This window comes from Chiloscyllium punctatum, chromosome 15 (assembly GCF_047496795.1).
Source record: "Chiloscyllium punctatum isolate Juve2018m chromosome 15, sChiPun1.3, whole genome shotgun sequence".
Classification (NCBI taxonomy): Eukaryota; Metazoa; Chordata; class Chondrichthyes; order Orectolobiformes; family Hemiscylliidae; genus Chiloscyllium; species Chiloscyllium punctatum.
Window position 1 is genome coordinate 92351323 of NC_092753.1, and position 22602 is coordinate 92373924.

Genomic DNA, 22602 nt, shown 5'->3' on the forward strand with positions numbered 1-22602 from the left:
ACTGCCTAAAAGGATGAGGGACGAAGATACAGTTGTGATTTTCAAAAGGGAATTGGATAAATATGAAGGGCAAACATTTGCAGGACCACAGAGAAAGAACAGGGGTGTGACTCTAATTGGAGTCTTTTTTCAAAGGAATGACACATAGAATGTGGTCATTATTCTCCCTCTGTGTTGTATCATTCTTTGATGTGACTCCAAGAATACTCAACAATTGGTAGCTGGCACCGTTTCAATGTGCAAGTCTTGTGCTCCATAAAGAGCTCAGAATAATAAAGACTGGTTCTCCTGGTGTATTGATGGTACAGTCAATGTATTCACTGTTGAATGCAAGTATACTTTTCTTTTACCTTGATCTCAAAATCTAATTGTACCTTTCCTCAACTCTCTCTATTTTCCATTCTATACACAATCTTTGACACCCACTCTAATTAACATGGATATTCTCATGGATCCTGACAAGAAACCTTTCCGCAGAACAGAATCCCAAAGACTAACATGATCACATCCACCATCCCGGGCAAAACCCTTCTCCCAGGCTGGCCTGACAACCGTCCAATCCAAAATAATCCCAACCCCCACCTGCCAGCCCCTCCCCCTGCTGTTGAACCTAGTACCGGCTTCTGTGTTGGCCTGGTTACACCATGGATGATACCACACTAGGGACACTCCTCTTCCCCCAGAGCCAGACCTGATACACTTTATCTCCTGCCTGACATAATGCTGCTCCTTCCTTTGCTCAGGACTCATCCTCCCCACAATTTCATCCTGCACTAAACTTAACTGATACCCAGCTGGCACTGAACACAATATTTTTAAAAGTTCATTCATGGGATGAGGGCATCACTGGCTAGATAGCATTCATTGCTCGTTCCTACTCACCCAGGGGGCAGTTGAGAATCAACCCCCTGGACTCACAAACCAGGTCAGGATGGCAGTTTCCTTCCCTAAAGGGCATTAGTAAACCAAATGGGATTTTTCAACAATTAATTCATGGTTATCATTAGATTCTGATATTTATTGAGTTCAAAATCCACCAGGGGCAGGATTTGAACCCAGGCTCTCAGAATGTCACCTAGACCTCTGAATTAGCCACACAGTGATAACACCACTAGGCCATCACTGCCCCCCCCATAGCACTAACTGCTGTAAAGGAGAGACAGTGTCTGATGTCATCTGAATATCCTGCAGTATGGGGAATTGTTAAAGCAAGGTTAAAGTAAGAATGTGCATTCATTTAAGGAACTTTCACATCGTTTACAAAAGATATTTTCACGGCCAAAGAATTGATTCTGCATTATAGCTTTACAGATGCTCCTATCAAGCAGCTGATGCACAGATGGATCCCACTTGGGATGATGAGATAAAGGAACAACAGAAATGTTTGTTTTTGTCTTGTCTATTGCAGGGAAAATAACATTCAGGAAGCATTCTCCTTGTTTACACATCAATTTGACTTCTGGTGGTTAGTGGTTAGTGATTAGTAAAGGGGATCAAGGGTTACAGGAAGATAGCAGGAGACTGGGAGAGAGAAACATATCAGCCATGATCGAATGACAGAACAGACTTGATGGGCCAAATGACCCTGTTCTGCTCCCATATTTTCTGGTCTTATGTTCAGGATTGCAATTCCCAACTGGAAATGTGGAGCTCAATCTTAACAGTAAGGAAGTGGAGCAGAATGGTAATCTGCCTGTGATTGCCAGTCTCCAGACTAGGAGAAAGTGAAGACTGCAGATGCTGGAGATCAGAGCTGAAAAATACGTTGCTGGAAAAACGCAGCAGGGGGTCAGGCAGCATCCAAGGAGCAGGAGAATCGACGTTTTGGGCATAAGAATGAAGAAGGGCTTATGCCCGAAATGTCGATTCTCCTGCTCCTTGGATGCTGCCTGACCTGCTTTGCTTTTCCAGCAACACATTTTTCAGTCTCCAGACTAGCCAGGCCACTATCTGTTCAGTCCTCTGCAACACTAGTTTCACAATGCTTCCATCAGAATATTTAGGGAGGTCACCAATCAGTTGCCCTGCTCTCTCAGCTCCCAAATGCATTCTTTCCCTCACTATGTTGTTATCAGTTCCCCATTTGCCACATAAAGGCTCCAATTTCCAATGGATTACAGTTCTCACACTGGAATTTAGGAGAACGAGGACGAACCTCATAGAAACATATAAAATCCTGATGGGACTGGACAGGCTAAATGCGGGGTTCCCGATGTTGGGCAAATCCAAAACTAGGTGTCACAGTACAAGAATAAGGGGTTAGCCATTCAGGACGGAGATGAGGAAGGACTTCTTCACTCAGAGAGTTCCGGACCTGTGCAATTCTCTCCCACAGGAAGCTGGTGGGGTCAGTTCTTTAGATATATTTAAGGCAGAGCTGGATGTGGCCCTTGCAGCTAAAGAGATCGGGGGTCTGTGGAGAAAGCAGGAATGGCATACTGACATTGCATGGTCAGCCATAATCATATTGAATGGTGGTGCAGACTCAAGGAGCCAAATGGCCTACTCCTGCACCTATTTTCTGTGATTCTATCTTATGCTGTGTCAGAGCTTTGCACTTCTGACCAACATCTGATGCCAGAGGCCTCAGAAATGCCTTCAGTCTACTTGAGTGCATGTGATGCAGCACTAGGAGAGAGCTGGAAATTCCATGCCCTGTCTTTGCTCTTAACATACAATGCAAGAGGAAGGAAGTGATGCTAAAAGACACCTGTTTGACCTGAGCTGGAGTCCTGTGAGCAGCACATTATTAAAGATGTGAATGCAATTGAGACAGAGCAGAATAGATTGAGGAAAATCGGGGTGAGGGTAGGTAGAGGTGGTTGGGACAGTTCTCCTTGGAGAGAAGAACGCCAAGAGGAGATTTGGTCAAGATTTTTAAAACCATAAGCAGGCTGGACGGAGAAGCTGTTCCTGCTCATAAAAAGAATATAAAGAACAAGAGGGAGTAGTTTTAAATTGATGTACAAGCAAAGCAAAGGTGATGTGAGCAAAAACCATTCCACACAGCAAACAGTTAGGGTTTAGAATGCATTGCTTGGGAACGTGGTGGAGGCAGATTCAATGGAGATATTCATAAAGCAGCATTGGATGGTTATTTGGATAGAAATGGTGAGCAGGGATATAGGGAAAAGGCAGGAGATTGGAAAGGTGATAGAAAGGTAAAGAAGTGATTGGCCAAATGGTCTCTTCTGTGCTGTAACAATTCTGCCATTTATTGTATTCCAATAAGTGAAGGGTTTACACATCTTCAAGCCCCATTGCCAACCTTTGGAGAGAATATAAAGATGTCAGATTACTGGGTGAGGGGGGGTTGGGGTCACAAAGCTGGTGAGGGGTTGAGCTGGTTGATAAGTGGATGAATGAGTAAGTTGGCAGGCAACTGACAAAGTGGATGGGTGCCAGGTAGGTGGCTCAGGGTTTAAGGTACACCAGGAAGGGAACTCAGGCATAGACAGGTTGGGTTGGGGAGTGTCTGATCAGGTTTGGGGAAGGATCTATCATGAGATAATTCAAAAGGAATCAGCAGAGAGCTAGAGAGATTGGGAGAGCATGCCAGCTTTATAGTCACTCAGCACAGATTTTAATCCTCTAACGTTTTGTATAACTATACAGGTAAGTGGCTTGGAACCCTTGGAGGTCTCCAACAACTCAAACTTAGAGTGGCAGACTTTTTCAGAGGCATTCATCAAAAATGTAAGCCTCCTGTACAATGTGCAGGCAGTCAGATTGTGAAGACCTTCAAGGAGTCCAATATGACCTTCAGAGCACATTAGTCAGATCAGGAGATCTGGACAAAAGTATGGAGAAACCTAAATATGGAAGGGCATCTCTCATTAATGAACTTTCTGCTCCTGCAAAATGTCAAGTCAATGTTTTGAATGCCTCAGGTTTGTGTCAAATTCTAATTTTGTTTTCAAGCCTCCAGGGCCACATAGATTAATTTTATTTCTTCGTAATTAATAAATTTTCCAATTTCACACCACTTAAAATTAGATTTCTATTTAAAGATGCATATGAGAGTTTATGCTAATCCCAACACTGTGCAAAGCTATTATGTTTGGTGCAGTGTAAATTGTAATGTTATTATTTAGAATAGAGATTGCCCAAAACAGTGCTAAACAGTCATACAGCATGGAAACAAACCTTTCAGTCAAAGCAGTTCACGTCGACAATGTTCCCAAACCAAACTATTCCCATTTGCCTTTCAGAGCAAATTACTGCAGATGCTGGAATCTGTACTGAAAACAACAAAGGTCACATCCATGGAGAGAGAGCAAGTTAACATTTTGAGTCTGGATGACTCTTCTTCAGAACACCTGCCTGTGCTTGGTCCACATCCCTCCAAACCTTTCCTATTCATTAACTTATCCAAATGCCTTTTAAATGTTGTAACTACACCTGCCTCCAACAGTTTCATTCACACACAAACCATTCTGTGTAAAAAAGTTGACCCTCATGTCCTTTTTAAATCTTTCTCCTCTCATCTTAAAAATATGTCTCCTAGTTTTGAGCTCTCCCACACGAGGGAAAAGACCCTTGTTATTCACATTATCAATGTCTCTCATGACTTTATAAACCTTTATAAGGTCACCTCTCAACCTCCTACGCTCCAGAAAAAAGTCCCAGCCTTTCCAGTCTATCTCAAACCCTCCATTCCCTACAACATCCTAGTAAAGCTTTTCTGAACCTTCTCCAGTTTAATAATATCCTTCTTATAACAGACACTCTGAAATTTGTCTATCAATCGAGAGGGGAGAGTATACCCTATACAGGTGCTCACCAGTTCTATGTTAACATCTGATGACAATTGCTCCTTATGATGTGTCCCTTCCATTTATGCCTAACCAACAGCATGGCCATTTCTCAATTAGGTCTTTGGTATAGATTCAGAACTCTGAAGAGGGGTCACTGAACTCAAGACATTAATTCTGCTTTGTCTGTACAGGTGCTGCCAGACTTGCTGAGTTTCTCCAGTAATTTCAGTTCTTGTTTCAGATTTCCAGTTTCTGCAGTTCTTTGTTTTATTTGAATGAGAGCTCGAGGTAAGTCTTGATCAAGGTGAACCTGGGTGGCATAATGGCTCAGTGTTCAGCACTGCTGCATTACAGTGCTAGGAACCTGGGTTTGATTCCAGCCTCAGGTGACTGTCTGTGTGAAGTTTGCAGTTTGCTCTGTCTGTGTGGGTTTCCTCCCACAGTCCAAAGGTGTGCAGGTTAGATGAATTGATCATACTAAGTTGCCCATTGTGTTCAGGGATGTGTAGGTTAGGTGCATTAGGTAGGGGAATGAGCCTGGGTGGGTTATTCTTTGGAAGGTTGGTGTGAAATTGTTGGGCTGAAGGGCCTATTTCCACACTGTAAGGATTCTGATTCTACTTACAAAATCATTGAATTTTAGAGTACAGGAGGAGGCCATTCGACCCATCTCTGCTGGGTTTTTTTCAAAGAACTATCCACGACATCCCCTTGTCTAGCCCAATCTCCATAGTCGTCTAAATTTAGAATACTTACAGTGTGGAAACAGGCCCTGCGGCCCAACAAGTCCACACTGACCCTCCGAAGAGCAACCCACCCAGACCCATTCACCCCACACTACAGGCAATTTAGCATGGCCGATTCACCTACCCTGCACATTTTTGGAACGTGGGAGGAAACCCACACAGATACAGGGAGATTGTGCAAACTCCACACAGACAGTTGCCTAAGGTGGGAATTGAACCCAGGTCTCAGTGAGGCAGCAGTGCTAACCACTGTGCCACTGTGCTGCCCATAAACGCATTGCTTTCAAATGTATCTCTAGCTCTCTTTTGAACCCTCTGATGGAATTCAATTCCAGCACTCTCCCTGGTAGTGTATTCCAAATCCTTATAACTCTGAGTGAAGAAGTTTCTCCTCATCTCACTCCTCACTCTCTTGCTGACATTCTTGAAATCATGATCCCCACCCCCACCCCCCCCCCCCCCCCCCCACCCCGGTTACTGACATTGCTCAAATGGAAGCAGAATATCTGTCTTTACTCTGTCAAATGTTCCTAAATTTGAACACTTCAATCAGGTCACATCTTAATCTTCTCTGCTCCAAGGAGAATAAGCCCAATTCTTACTCTTTCCTGACACATACTGTCCCTCATTCCTGGTAACATTCCAGTAATTTGTACTTGAAATGTGGTCTGACCAATGATTTGTAGCGTTGTGGCATTAATTCCTTGCTTCTATACTTATGCCCTTATTCATAAACCCAAAGATCTGATAAGCTTCCTTAACAACTGCATCAAATTGCCTGACCAATTTCAGAGAATTATACACATGAATTCTGCAGTCTCTCTGCTCCTCTATTCCCTGAATCTGTATTTTCTCAAAGTGTTTCTTATACCAAACTGCGTTCCCTCACATTTCTCTGCATTTAAATTCATCTGCCAGGTGTCTGCCCATTTGGTCAATTTGTCAATGTCCCTCTGAAGTTACTCAGCATTAGCCTCACAATCCAATATTTTCCCTGACTTTGTATCTTCTGCAGATTTAGAGATTTTTGCCCTCAATACCCATTTGCAAAATACTTCTATAAATCAGAAAATGCAAGGGTCCCAACACCACTTCCTGGGGGACACCACTTTCAACTCACCTTCAATCTGAGAAATACCCATCGAGAATCTACCCTCTGTTTCCTTTTTTTTAAATCCACTTCTAATCCATGCTGCTAAGGACCTATCAATCCCAGATATTTCTAGTTTGCTAACCAACCTGCCATGTGGCACTATATCAAATGCTTTCTGAAAGTCCAAACATTCAACATTCACAGCACTACCCTCATCCGCTGCCTGGCTCACCTCATCAAAAAATTCAATTACATTTATCAGACATGACCTGCTCTTGACAGAGCCACATTGACTGTTGTGAAATAAATTTTCTCGAAGTGTATATTTATCATATCTTGTATAGATACGGTGGCACAGTGGTTAGCACTGCTGCCTCACAGCGCCAGAGACCTGGGTTCAATTCCTGCCTCAGGCAACTGTCTGTGTGGAGTTTGCACATTCTCCCCGTGTCTGTGTGTGTTTCCTCCGGGTGCTCCGGTTTCCTCCCACAGTCCAAAAATGTGCAGGTCAGGTGAATTGGCTGTGCTAAATTGCCCAGAGTGTTAGGTGAAGGGTAAATGTTGGGGAACGGGTCAGGGTGGGTTGCTGTTCGGAGGGTTGGTGTAGACTTGTTGGGCCAAAGGGCCTGTTTCCACACTATAAGTAATCTTAAAAAAAAATTTATCGTGTCCATCAGTCTTCCCACTATTGATGTCAAGCCGACAGGTCTGTAGTTTCCTTGATTAACCTTTGCCCTCATTTTAAACAACAATACAGCGCAGTACAGGTTCTTCACCCTCGATGTTGTACCAACCTGTGGAACCAATCTGAAGCCTATCTATCTTACACTATTCCATTTTCATCCATATGTTTATCCAAAGACCATTTAAACTCCCTGAAAATTGGCGAATCTACTACTGTTGCAGGCAGTGAGTTCCAGGCCCCTACTACTCTCTTAGTAAAGAGACTACCTCTAACATCTATCCGATATCTATCACCCCTCAATTTAAAGCTATGTCCCCTCATGTGAGCCATTACCATCCAAGGAAAAAGGCTCTCCCTGTCCATCCTATCAGACCCTCTGATTATCTTATTTGTCTCCATTAAGTCACCTTTCAACCTTCTTCTCACTAATGAAAACACCCTCAAGTCCCTCAGCATTTCCTCATATGACCTTCCCTCCATACCAGGCAACATCCTCGTAAGTCTCCTCTGAAGACTTTCCAAAGCTTCCTCATCCTTCCAACAATGCAGTGACCAGAACTGTACACAATGGTCCAAGTATTGCTGTACCAGAATTTTCTACACCTCATGGCTCCGAAACGCAATCCCTCTACCAATAAAAGTTAACACACCGTATGCCTTCTTAACAACCTTATCAACCTGGGTGGCACCTTTCAGGGATCTAGATACATGAACACCGAGATCTCTCTGCTCATCTACACCACCTAGAATCTTACCATGAGCCCAGTACTCTGCATTCCTGTTACTCCTTCCAAAGTGAATCACCTCACACTTTTCCACATTAAACTTCATTTGCCACTGTTCAGCCCAGCTCTGCAGCTTATCTATGTCCCTCTGTAATCTGGACCATCCTTCAGCACTATCCACAAGTCCACCGACTTTAGTATCATCCACAAATTTACTAACCCATCCTTCTACGCCCTCATCCAGGTCATTTATAAAAATGACAAACAGCAGTGGACCCAAAACAGATCCTTGTGGTACACCAATAGTAATTGAACTCCAGGATGAATATTTCCCATCAACCACCTCCTTCTGTCTTCTTACAACTAGCTAATTTCTGATCCAAACCACTAAATCATCCTCAATTTCATTCCTCCATTTTTTTTGTGCAATAGCCTACCGAGAGGAACCTTAATAAACATCTTACTGAAATCCATATACACCACATCAACCGCTCTAGCCTCATTCACCTGTTTGGTCACCATCTCAAAGAACTCAATAAGGTTTGTGAGGCATGACCTACCCTTTGCAAAATGTGTTGACTATCCCTAATCAACTTATTCTTCTATAGATGATTATAAATCCGATTCCTTATAACCTTTACCAACATTTTACCCACAACTGCAGTAAGGCTCACTGGTCTATGATTACCAGAGTTGTCTCTACTCCCCTTCTTGAACAACGGAACAACATTTGCTATCCTCCAGTTTTCTGGCACTATCCCTGTAGACACTGATGACAGAAAGATCAAAACCAAAGGCTCAGCAATCTCCTCCCCGCCTTCCCAGAGATTCCTAGATAAATCTCATCTCGCCTAGGGGATTTATCTATTTTCACACTTTCCAGAATTGCTAACACCTCCTCCTTGTGAACTTCAATCCCTTATAGTCTAGTAGTCTGTATCGCAGTATTCTCCTCAACAACATTATCTTTTTCCAGTGTGAATACTGAGGAAAAATATTCATTTAGCACTTCTCCTATCTCCTCGGACTGCACACACTACTTTCCACTACTATCTTTGATTAGACCTAATCTTTCTTGAGAAATTCTTTTATTCCTGATCTAACACTGTACTGCTCAATTGCTCAACACTCAGTTTCAATTGGGCCATTTGCATCATTTCTTAATAAGTCAGAAGCAAAGAATTCATTCTCTGCCATACTCTTTGCTTCAGTGAGCAACTCGCCTTGCTTGTTCCTTGTGGGTCCCACTGTATCCTTCACTAATCTTTTACTATTAATATGTTTGAAGGATGTTTTACCTGTTTGTTTTAGTGCAGTCTACCATCCTTTCCTTAGGCTTCCTCTTTGCTCTCCTTATTCCAATGTTAATCTCGCTCCTGCATACTTCAACCTATTTAATCCTGATGCTACTCGAATGTTATCATTTCCTCTAGCCTGTACTGTATATAGTTGATACTTAAAATATCTACCAGGTCAGGGCTTATGATGCTGGTTCTTTTCTTGAACAGATCCAGTAAGAAGGAAAGAAAGAAGACTTGCACTGTTTGTAATGTCTGTGATGATACTGCTCCTTTAACAAGGTTATGTTGTCCATAATTATTTTCAAAAGGGGAAGAGGTTCCAATTTGTCTGGGTTGAGGGACTTTGCTAATGGCTGACAGATATTGCCTGAGGCAACAATCAGGAAAAAGGCTTTTCGTTTTTTTTTAAAAAAACACTTGTACAACAAAAAGGAGTTGCCAGTTCTCCCAGTTTCAGGGTGTAGGTTTGCTCGCTGAGCTGTAGATTTGATATCCAATGTTTCATTACCTGGCTAAGTAATATCATCAGTGGTGACCTCCAAGTGAAGCGAAGTTGTTGTCTCCTGCTTTCTATTTATATCTTTCTCCTGGATGGGGTTCCTGGGGTTTGTGGTGATGTCATTTCCTGTTCATTTTCTGAGAGGTTGATCGATGGTATCTAGATCTATGTGTTTGGTTATGGCGTTGTGGTTGGAGTGCCAGGCCTCTAGGAATTCTCTGGTATGTCTTTGCTTAGCCTGTCCCAGTCGAAATGGTAGTTTTTTTTCTTCCGTATGTAGGGCTACGAGGGAGAAAGGGTTGTGTCTTTTTGTGGCGAGCTGGTGTTCATGTATCCTGGCCCTCCGATAGTGTGGCACTCCCTCAGCCCTGACCCTCCGACAGTGCAGCACTCCCTCAGCCCTGACCCTCCGACAGTGCAACACTCCCTCAGCCCTGACCCTCTGACAGTGCCCACTCCCTCAGCCCTGACCCTCCGACAGTGTGGCACTCCCTCTGCCCTGACCCTCCGACAGTGCAACACTCCCTCAGCCCTGACCCTCCGACAGTGTGGCACTCCCTCAGTCCTGACCCTCCGACAGTGTGGCACTCCCTCAGTGCTTGTTCCTCTGACAGTGTGGCACTCCCTCAGCCCTGACCCTCTGACAGTGCAGCACACGTTCAGTACTGATATTCTGACAGTGCAGTACTCTTTTAGCCCTGATCCTCCAATAGTGCCCACTCCCTCAGTCCTGAGCCTCCAACAGTGCCCATTCCCTCAGCCCTGACCCTCCAATTGTGCCCATTCCCTCAGCCCTGACCCTCTGACAATGCGGCACTCCCTCAGCCCTGACCCTCTGACAGTGCAGCACTCCCTCAGTACTCCAGTCAGTCTCAATTGTTATTCTCTCATCACTGGGGTGCGACTTGATGCGCTACTTTCAGTCTCAATGATCTTTAACATCTCCATCTCTGTAACTTCCTCCTTTACTAAACCTTCCAACATTTTTGAATTCCTAAACTCTGGAATATCCTCCTTTATTGTTTTCACCTCTCTAACTCTCTTTTCCGGTTTACAATGCAGCTCAAAGCCAATCTCTTTAAAGTAGCTTTTGCTCACCTCTCCTAATGCCTTGCATTTTATGGCAACGCCACAGGCTATTTTAAGTATGTTAAGGAAGCTATATAAATTTAAATTGGCTGTTGTTATTGTTGTTGAACTGGAATCTCCTCTGAGGCTTAGTTTTCTTTATGGCTGAGGTACAAGTGACCTTATCACCTTTTGAGAATCTCATGAATCTTCACTCTTTATGTTTAAAGTTTCACTGTTGCCTGGATTTTTTTTTAAATTACTCGATAGTTCAAACCAGTTTTCCCAAACATTCCAGCTTTTAACTCTATTTTTGACTGGGATCTTGGCAATTGAGGGAACATAGCATTCTTAATACTGTTACATTCAAGCTAAAAGGCATTAGTCTACAATGTCATTACTGTCATTAAGGATCACTGCCTAATGGCTTCCTGACATCAAGTGAAGTTCTGTGTGTCAGTACGACAGACAGCAAGAAGACCTGCCTGACAGCAGCAACTAAATCACTTCTCCTAATGGCTTTATTGCTTGTGGGCTATCTGTGAACAAAGTACCTCTATCAGTGGAAGCTGCCTGTTGGATTGAAAGATCCCAGTCTGAACCAGACAATAATAGAGCTCTTAGGTGGAATGAAACATAGTGATGATCTATGCTCTTAGGAGTTTTACCTTGACTGGTGACCAGACTGAAAAAGAAAATGCGAGATTGGTGAGGTTTCTTGTACAATCCCTGTATGCATTCAAAGTGCAAAAAACATCAGAGCTTTACCTCTGTAATCATTATTTATCCAATATTGTGAGAATGTTCAGTGGCATTCAAATTGCTTCATGCAGTTTAACCAGTATAACTATTCCATATTATGAACAGTATGCATGCCCTCAACCTTCGCTGGGATAAATAAACCTCTGTGGATGTTAAAAGTGTGAAATAAAAACAAACTTTGCTTGAAATTCTCAACAGATTTGACAGTGTCAATGGAGGGAGAGAGACAGAGTCAGACGTTACACAACACCAGGCTATATTCATAGAGTCATAGAGCCATACAGAAACAGCACGGAAACAGGCCCTTTGGTCCAACTTGTCCATGCTGACCAGATATCCTAAATTAATCTAATTCTTTTTGTCAGCATTTGATCCATATCCCTCTAAATCCTTTCTCTCCATATCGTCCTCCAAAACACTTTTTAAGTTTGTGATTTCAAATAAACCTGTTGGACTATAACCTGTGATGTGTGACTTCTGACTTTGTCCACCCCAGTCCAACGTCAGCACATCCACATCATGGCTACTAGAGAGAAATAAAACTAATACTTCAAATCCAATAGTCATTTCCAGCTCAATAGAGCTTCTCCACTTGTTCAGGTTTGTCTGAAACAGAGCAGCAAAGATATAAGTTGAAAAGTTAACACTTGTTTCATATGTCTTTGTGCAAGTGGATTATGAATAGGTTTACCTCTCTTTTTTAATCCCCTTTTGCTCAGACAGAACAGATGTGCTTTAATTTCCTTTTGGCACACTGCGATTACCCTTAAACTTAGTTAACCAGGTCAAAGCGATTGAGTTCAAAATCAGTTTCCTTGAGTCAAAAGAAAGGATTTTTATTATCTATTGGCCTGTGCTTCTGTTCATGTTTAATTTATCATATTTTTCAAACACAATTGATAGGGATATGGGCCAAATGCTGACAAATGGGACTCGATTAATTTAGGATATCTGGTCAGCATGGGCAAGTTGGACAGAAGGGTCTGTTTCAATGCTGTGCATCTTTATGACTCTATGAATATAACCTGGTGTTGTGTGACTTCTGACTCTGTTTCTCTCTCCGCTGATACTGAACAGAAGCACAAGTAAGGTGCTGTGAAAGGCCAATTAGTCTCTTTCTTTGTGGGAAACTTCCCAAACTCCTTAATATTGTACAGATTCCATGAAACGTCTTGGTGCTTAATGTTGGCACTTGTAAGCTATCCTATTTCTCCTGGAACAGTGGGGGAAAGGTGAGCCCTCCTCAGCTTGAAGGATTTCCAGTCCACTATCCTGTTTGCAAAAGAACTTCACTTGTATCATTCATCCATTAACATAGAAATGGTTTGTATGAGATTAGTTAGTTTTCTACGACCTGAATCATACACTTAAGAAATCTTCTGAGTGGGCTCCTTCACTTTGCACTTTAGGGGCATCTTGAGGCACAATGGTAGTGTCCACACCGCTGAGCCAGGAAGCCTAGATTCAAGTCCCACCTGCTCCAGAGGCGAGTCATAGCATCTCTGATCAGATTGTTGAGAGAATAGCAATACTTTGCACTTCCTTTAAAGCACATTGCAGCATGACTATAGTGTATTTAGACTCACCCCCTAAGTCTAGCTCTTGCAGAAGTACCACCTTTCAAATGAGTTGTAAAGCCAAGGACATTGAGTCAAACAGTCATTGAGATGTACAGCATGGAAAGTGACCCTTCAGTCCAATTCATCCATGCCAACCAGATATCCCAAATTAACCTTGGCCCATTTGCCAGCATTTAGCCCATATCCCTCTAAACCATGCAGCACAGTGGTTCAGTGATTGCCACTGTTGCCCCACAATGCCAGGGATTCAGGTATGATTCCAGCCTCAGTTTGTGTGGAGTTTGCACATTCTCCCTGTGTCTGTGTGGGTTTCCTCCCACAGTCCAAAAATATGCAGGTCAGGTGAATTGGCCCTGCTAAATTGCTTATAGTGCAAGGTTTGTGAAGGTTTGTAGCTCAGGTTGAGGTTTAGGGTGTGGGTTTGCTCACTGAGCTGTAGGTTTGATATCCAGATGTTTCATTACCTGGCTAGGTAACATTATCAGTGGCGACCTCCAAGTGAAGCGAAGCTGTTGTCTCCTGCTTTCTATTTATATTTTGTCCTGGATGGTGTTCCTGGGGTTTGTGGCGATGTCATTTCCTGTTCGTTTTCTGAGGGGTTGATAGATGGTATCTAAATCTATGTGTTTGTTTATGGCATTGTGGTTGGAGTGCCAGGCCTCTAGGAATTCTCTGGCATGTCTTTGCTTAGACTGTCCCAGGATAGATGTGTTGTCCCAGTCGAAATGGTGGTTTTTTTTCTTCCGTGTGTAGGGCTACGAGGGAGAGAGGGTCGTGTCTTTTTGTGGCTAGCTGGTGTTCGTGTATCCTGGTGGCTAACTTTCTTCCTGTTTGTTCTACGTAGTGTTTGTGGCAGTTCTTGCATGGAATTTTGTAGACAGTATTGGTTTTGTCCAAGGGTTGTACTGGGTCTTTTAAGTTTGCTAGTTTTTGTTTGAGAATGTTGGCAGGTTTGTGTGCTACTAGGATTCCGAGAGGTCTTCGTAGTCTGGCTGTCATTTCTGAAACTTCTTTGATGTATGGTAAGGTGGTTAGGGTTTCTGGCTGTGTTTGGTCTGCTTGTCGTGGTTTGTTCTTGAGGAATCTGCGGTCTGTATTTTTTGAATATCCGTTCTTCTTGAATACGTTGTATAGGTGGTTCTCCTCTGTTTTCCGAAGTTCGTCTGTGCTGCAGTGTGTGGTGGCTCGTTGGAATAGTGTTCTGATACAGCTTCGTTTGTGTGCATTGGGATGGTTGCTGGTGTAGTTAAGTATTTGGTCAGTGTTTGTCGGTTTTCTGTATACGCAGGTTTGTAATTCTCCGTTGTCCTTTCTTTCGACTGTGACGTCCAGGAATGCGAGTTTGTTGTCGGTTTCTTCCTCCTTGATGAACTTTATGCCTATGAGGGTGTTGTTGATAATGTTAAATGTCTCTTCTATCTTGTTTCGTTTTGTGATGACAAAGGTGTTAGCCACCAGGATACACGAACACCAGCTGGACACAAAAAGGCACGACCCTCTTACCCTCGTAGCCCTACACATGGAAGAAAAAAAACACCATTTCGACTGGGACAACACATCTATCCTGGGACAGGCTAAGCAAAAACATGTCAGAGAATTCTTAGAGGCCTGGCACTCCAACCACAATGCCATAAACAAACACATAGATTTAGATACCATATATCAACCCCTCAGGAAACGAACAGGAAATGACATCACCACAAACCCCAGGAACCCCATCCAGGACAAACATATAAATAGAAAGCAGGAGACAACAGCTTCACTTCACTTGGAGGTCGCCACTGATGATGTTACCTAGCCAGGTAATGAAACATCTGGATATCAAACCTACAGCTCAGTGAACAAACCTACACCTCATTGCTCATATTATTGAGGGATGTGCAGGTTAGGTGCATTTGTTAGGTACAGGAGAATTGATGTTTCAGGTATAAGCCCTTCATCAGGAATGATTCCTGATGAAGGGCTTGTGCCTGAAACATCAATTCTCCTGCTCCTCCAGCATCTGCAGTCCTCACTTTCCTCCAACTCCCATACTCAACGCACTCTCCGATAAAGGCAAGCATACCAAACGTCTTCTTCACTATCCTATCTACCTGTGATTCCACTTTCAAGCAAATCCTTACCAGTCTTGGACTTGAAACATTAATTCTGTTGGTCTTTCTCCTCACATGTTGCCAGTCCTGCTGAGCTTCTCCAGAACTTTCTGCATTTGTTCCTATCTATGTCCTCTCCAATGGATATAAAAGGTGCAACTGTTTTGAAGAAGAGTAGTGAAGTTATCCCCGGGTAATATTTATCCCTCAACAACTAATAGACAGTATCCAGTCTTTATCACGCTGGATTTTGCAGAGCACAAATTAGCTTCTGTGTTCCTGAAAGTACAACATCGACTGCACCTTATTTCACTCATTTCATCGGTTCTAAAGAACTTTCGGATATCCTGATGTGATGAAGAAAGTTGGATAAATGCACAACTTTCTTTCATTTCTTTGCATTGTCAGTCCAACTAGCAGTAATTTCGATGCAAGTGTTATTTCTCTTATTATATTTTGGTGCCTGTAAATAGCTCTCAATTAATGGCATGTGGCCAGCACAGCATGCCAGGGCAGAGGGAGGGAGCTGAGGTCTTTGTGCTGCTTCACTCAGTACAAATGATGACACTGTGTAAGCCTTGGAGCAGTATTTAACATGCTCAGTGGGTGACTCAGTAACGGAGCAAAAGAGATACTGTTTGATATGTGCAGTCAAGTCATCTCCATTAATGGTATCATAAGCTGCACCATGGTAGCTGTCAGAATCACATTGTAATGATGGGACTCATGCAGGATAATGCGAGTATCCATGACCTGCAGTTTCAAGGGAGATAAAGGGACAAAGCTGCTGTCTTCATTCTGTCGCACAATAGGTCATTAGTTTTATTTCTGTTTATTTCGACTTGGAAAGGTGAGAAATGTTGTACCAGGTCAGGAGCGGGGCAGATTAAATACGAGGGGCTGTTTGTCTTATCTGCTCTTAATTGCAATTATTAAGCATCTCCACTGTGATATCATCACCTTGAGCTCCCTCCCAAACACACTGACCTCCAAATGAAAGTGGAACTTGACTCTGGCCTGAGTGCTGCCTTTGTTACAATCCACAAAGTTCAATTGTCTCAAAGAAAGGACCCTTACAGGCAGATCCATCAATCTCTCCCCTCTGTTTCCTCTCCAATCTATGTGCGGTTCTGAAATTCCCTCTCTAAGGCCATTGTGTATCTGCCAACAACACATGAACTGTGGCAATTCAAGAAGCCAGCTCACTACCATCTTCTCAAGGGGTACTTAGGGATGGATAATAAATGCTGATCCAACTAGTTACGTATATGTCCAGGTAATGTAGCAACAGGAGAAGGCCATTTGATGCCCTAACACTGTCCTTGCATTCAATTCAAATCAAGATGAAAGGGCATTTTAGGCTCCATATCTCAGGAAGGATGTACTGGCTTTAGAGCTTGTTCACAGGAGGTGCACAAGAATGGTCCAAGGAATTAAAAGCTTAACATATGAGAAATGTTTGAGGACTCTAACTATACTGAATAGAATTTAGAAGGATGAGGGGGGATATAATTTAAGCATACAGAATACTGAATACCCTGGACAGAGTAGATGTCAGGAAGATGTTTCCATTGGTAGGAGAGACTAGGACTCAAGGGCACAGCCTTAGAGTAAAGGGAAGACCTTTTAGAAAAGAGATGAGGAGAAACTTCTTCAGCCAGAGAGTGGTGAATCTACAGAATTCGCTGCCACAGAAGGCTATGGATGCCAGGTCATCGAGTATATTTAAAACTGAGATAGATAGGTTCTTGTGTATCAAGGGGATCAAGGGTTGTGGGGAGAAAGTGGGAGAATGTGGTTAAGAAACTTATCAGCCAAGATTGAATAGTGGAAAAGACTCGATGGGCTGAATGGTCTAATTTCTGCTCCTATGTCTTATGGTCTTATGATATCTTACAGCCCAGTGGTATTTTGGATATTCTTCGTTCATGTTAAGTCACACAGGAGGACATGTTTTTACTCACTTATGGGATGCAGGTGTCACTGGCTGACCAGAATTCATTACCTGGCCCTGGCTGCCCTTGGGAAGGTGGTGCTGGGCTGCCTCCTTGAATCACTGCAGTCCATTTGGTACAGATTGACCTACAATACCCTTAGAGAGGAAGGTCCAAGAATTTGACCCAGCGACAGTAAAGGAACAGCAATGTATTTCCAAGTCAGAGTAGTGAGTGGCTTGCAGGGGAACTTGAAGGTTGTGGTGCTCCCATGAATCAGCTGCCCTTGTCCTTCTAGATGGAAGTTGTCATGGATTTGGAAGGTGCTGTCTAAGGATCTTTTGATGAATTACTACAGTGCATCTAGCAAACAGTACACAATGCTGTTACTGAGTCTCGGTGGTGGAGGAATAGATGTTTGTAGGTGTGGTGCCAATCAAGCGGGCTGCTTTGTCCTGGATGGTGTCAAGCGTCCTGTTGGGTCTGTACTCATCCAGGCAAGTGGGGAGTATTTCATCACATTGTGCCTTGTTGATGGTGGACAGGCTTTGGGGAGTCAGAGGTGAGTTACTCCTTGTCGTATTCCTAATTACTACTACTCTTGTAGCACTGTGTGTATGTGGTGAGCCCAGTTCAGTTCTGGTCAATGGAAATCCCCAGGATGTTGATAAAGCAGATTCAGTGATGGTAACACAATTGAATATCAAACCTGATGTCTTTTATTGGAGATGGCCATTGCTTGACACTAGTATGGCACAAATGTCGCTGTGGAAAAAGTGAGGACGACAGATGCTGGAGATCAGAGTTGAGATGTTGCCTGACCTGCTGTGCTTTTCCAGTACCACACTCTCAACAAATGCTGCTGCCACTTGTTAACCCAAGTCTGGATATTTTCCAGGTCTGGCTACATTTTGACATGGATTGCTTCAATATCTGAGGAGTTGCGAATGGTGCTGAACATTGTGCAATCATCAGTGAATATCCTTTTCTGATCTTATAAGGGATGGAAGGTAATTGATGAAACATCTGAAGACGATTGGATGTAGGACTCTACCCTGGGGAACTCCTGCAAAAAGGAGCTGAAGTAATTGACTTTCAAAAGCTACAATCATCTTCCGATGTGCCAGATGTGACTCTAACCAGCAGAGAGTTTGACCCTGATACTCATTGATTCCAGTTTTTCTAGGGCTCCTTGATGCCACACTCAGTCAAATGCAGCCTTGATGTCAAGGGCTGTCACTCTCGCCTCACCTCTGGAATTCAGCTCTTTTGTACATGTTTGAACCAAGGTTGTCATGAGGTCAGGAGCTGAATGGCCCTGGCAGAAATCAAACTGGGCGTTGCTGAGCAGGTGCTGCTTGATAGCACTGTTGATGCCACCTTCCATCACTTTACTTTTATCGAGAGTAGACTGATGGGTGATAGTTGGCCAGGTTGGATTTGTGTACAGGGCATCATTAGGCAATTTGTCAGGTAGATGTAGTTTTGTAACTGTATTGAAACAGCTTGGCTCAGGGAGTGTCAAGTTCTTGAATGCAAGTCTTCAGGTTTAATATTGGAACATTGTCAGGACCCATAGCCCTTTGTCATATCCACCATCTCCAAATGTTTCATTGTGTGATGTGAGTGATAAAAATTGGCTGAGGACTGATATCTGTGATGATGGAGATCCCAGAGGAGGTTGGTGTCGGAGAGGTTAAAATGAAATGAACTTGCAAATATGTGCTTCAGGGAGCATGGTCACTCTGCCATTGAAACTGCTCAGCCATTCAATCAAATTGTTGCTGATCTGACTGTGGTATAATCCATTTTCCTGCTTATTCCAATAACTTTTGAGTCAGTCATGTGGTTCAACAGGTTACTCATCAGCCCTATCCATCATCTGTCCACCACCTCCCCATTATTATTCCAAAAGGGAAAAAAAATGTGTGAATTGGCATTGAAAGAAATTTGACATCAGCATTGTTGACACCTCAATGCCAGGGAAAACAATTGGTCAATTCATCTTGCTTGAGGGACATAAGTGAACCAGATGGCTCTTTATAACATTCCTTAATTGTCCTCCCAGTCACCATTACTGAGACTGTCTTCAGTAATTGCATTTAAATTGGACCAATCAATTCGTAAGCAAGTATCCATTGCACTTGTCTTTTAATTACTAACCCTATTATCACTGTCATGAACTGCCTGTTAGTGAATGGAGCAATGTGCCCAGGACAATGATCATTAAAGTCACTGACCAAGCCGTAGTGCTGCTCTCTCATAAGAGAGAGATGACTGACAGTGAGTTAAGGTGAAGTTCACCATGCCTCAGGTGAGGGGGAAGCCTGCAAAGGAGGGTCCTTTATGGTAAACTCGGCCTTTGCAGGAATTGAACTATTGCTGTTGGTATCACTCAGCATTACAAACCAGCTGTCCAGCCACTAATCAGTAGCTTTGGGGTGACGCCTCACAAAGGAGTCAACACAGGAAGGTTGAGCATGGAACAAAATGGAAAACCATTTCTCCATTGAAGAATGTAGAATAAGCATGTGATGCCAACCACAGTGGCAATATGTGGTGGGTGGATTGCTGCTATCACTGTTTGAACAAGCAGAGGCTCTTGTCATGAACAAGATGTCATTTATTGCTCAATGGCAATTGGGTGCTAGGTATTAGTAAGAAATAGATGTCAGTAAGGCAATTTGAAAATTTAGGATGATATCCTAAAGTATCCTTTGATACTTTAGGATGCTCTCTCTATCTCCAACAAAGTCTCTATGATATAATTAGATTAGACAGAGCTTAAAGCAGTCTTCAGCATTAACCCTTTCAGTGCCATCACTTTAAACAATAGGGGTGACGTAGCCTAAATGACATCATGAGCAAAAGATACCAAGCAAATAGGACAGAGCAGAAGTTATCCAGGAGCACTTGAATTTGCCCATGAACACCGTCTCTCTTGCCCTCAACGCCTTCCTCTTATTTCCTTCCTGGAGTCTCTGTAGAGGGTAAGCATTGGCACCGAGTCAGAACTGAGCCCCTGGACAGAACCATCCGAATAACAAACTTGTGAAACATTTACAGTGTGGCTCAGTCTCCATTATTTTGATGGGATGCCGTGGTTCAGTTATAGAGGATTCACTGCTGGTCTGTCAAGATTTTAATCAAAGTTTGGACATATATGTTGGCTGTTGGTGATTCTTCAGGAACAAGGAGGATTGATACCTCTAGCACATCTGTCTCTCCTTGCATATGAGTCCCTGAGCTTTTAACCATGTGGTGAAGGCATTGCGATTCTACAAGAAGGCATTTTACACAATTACCTATGTTTATTTTTCGCTTATGCCTCAGGGCTTCATATAAAACACAAAGACAGAGATTTTCAGTTGGTTAAGTGTGTAAGGAGCAGTGAGGGCACACTTTGCTAAAAGAGTTTTTTGTTGATGTATGTTTACTCCAATGCTTCCATGACAGGCTGCCGTTTTGAAAACAGATAGCACAGAGAACTAGAAAGCCAATAAGCTGCATGCTTCCAATTAACTTGTAGTGAGGCTCTTTGTTAACAGGCTGAAAGGGGAGAAAGCAAGGTTCGCAACAGTAAGAGTGGAAGAGTGAAGAGTCTAAGGCAGGTTAATGCATAACTCATGGGAATGCAGTGGGGAGCCATTCTGAAGTTGTTGAAAACTTTTGCCAAAACTAAAAGGGAAGTTTAAACTGAGTGCACATGCTGTAGCACAAAGTCACCATCGCTTCAGCAGAGCAACTTGGGAACCAGTTGTGTGATCCATTCAGCCCTTCTTTGGCCCAATATGATGCTTTGTCTTCTGCTATCTTGCCTGGTCTATACCATCAGATGACAGCAAGCCCAATCTTAGCTGCTATCTGCCCTCAGCAATTAATCTCCAAAACCTCCAGAAATTGCCACACCACGGCCTGAGTGCCAAACTGATCTCTGGACCAATTCTGGCTTTTTACATATAAATTGTCACTGAAACTGACAAGGGGAGGATTTGGGATCTCGAAATGATCCAGGTGACAAATTCCTGGGCCCTGAATGAAAATTCCGTCCCATGTAACTTTTGCCCTGAAAGGCTCTATCATTTATTGCATTCAAAGAATTGGGCCCAAAGAAATAAGTTATACAAAAGTCCTTTCATCTGAGGATGGCACTAGCTGTACATTATGCTGAGGAAATCAGGGGAAGGAGGAAGAATACGCGCACACCATGTGTTGCATTAGAGTGAGCATGAATACATTTTGTAACACATAACCTCTGCCTGCTTTGATCTGGAACTATCCTCAGAAGATTAAAGGATTTGAATTAAGTTTAAGATCTTGTCCATCCTGGCTTGTCGAAGGGATTAATATTCCACAGAATGTGTAAGATTCTCTTTTAACTTACAGACTATTTGCTCTGAGGAATCCTGACTTGCTGAAATAATAAGGCTGTCTATCTCTGACCACATTTCCATTCAAGTGATATTATTGTTCTTTCCATTTGCGGGCCAGTTGTGAAACATGAAGCCTTCCTAGCAAGAGGCTGGTTTGTTTTTAATGCTTGGTATTGCAGTAGCACTCACAGTTATGTATTTAAACTATCCGAGTCTTGTCACACTAGATGAGACCTGCATTGAGCACTTCAGATTTCACTTGCGGGACTCTGCAGCCTCGGACATGTGATGATCCTATGGCTTTAAGAAGTGTATTTTGTCCTGTTATTTTTTGTGAAGCAATATTGAGACAGAGATGCCAAGCAAGCTGCCCAAAGCCATTAAAGTAAACAGCTTGTGAGGCCTTGAGTATTTTTTAAGTTGGAACAACAGAAGGAGGCTGAATGGGTGATGTCATGCTCCCACTGAACCAACATTTTTAGTTTTAACTTTCTGCAGTTGCTGGGTTCTTGAAGTTGATGTACAAGCTATTATTCCTCTCTCTATTACAGCTAAAACCTGGGATTCGCTTCCCACTGCTAGAATTTCATGTTAGACAGTCTATTTTCCTGAATTTGCCTTTGCCAAGGGTGTGTTTATGAGATGTTCCTGTATTGGAACAATTAGTTAATAATCTATTACTTTGCGAGATATTTCAATAGAGTTGCAGTTAAGCCAATTTCTTTTTTATTCTGTCTGTATTTTAACTATAGTGGAAAACTAAAGTGATTTTTGTTTAACGTCGAATAGTTTGACCGATTAAATTGCATCTGGAATGAAACGCCTTACACTTAGCTTTTAAACAAGAAAAATGTTAGGGTCTAGACTATCATCTTAATTAATTTCAAGGGGACTTCGTCTAGCCCATAATAGAGACTCAACATTGAATTCAATTACTTTAGAGCCTTATTATGTCCTTCCATGTTTTTTGACCCATCCCACACTCT

The 22602-nt window shown here is 42.8% G+C and overlaps 1 protein-coding gene across 2 annotated transcripts in view; it reads left to right on the forward strand.

Annotated features, from left to right (window-relative positions):
* LOC140486503 (neural cell adhesion molecule 2-like) overlaps window positions 1-22602 on the forward strand; it is a 1585952-nt gene that overhangs the window by 1285343 nt on the left and 278007 nt on the right. The window lies entirely within an intron of this gene.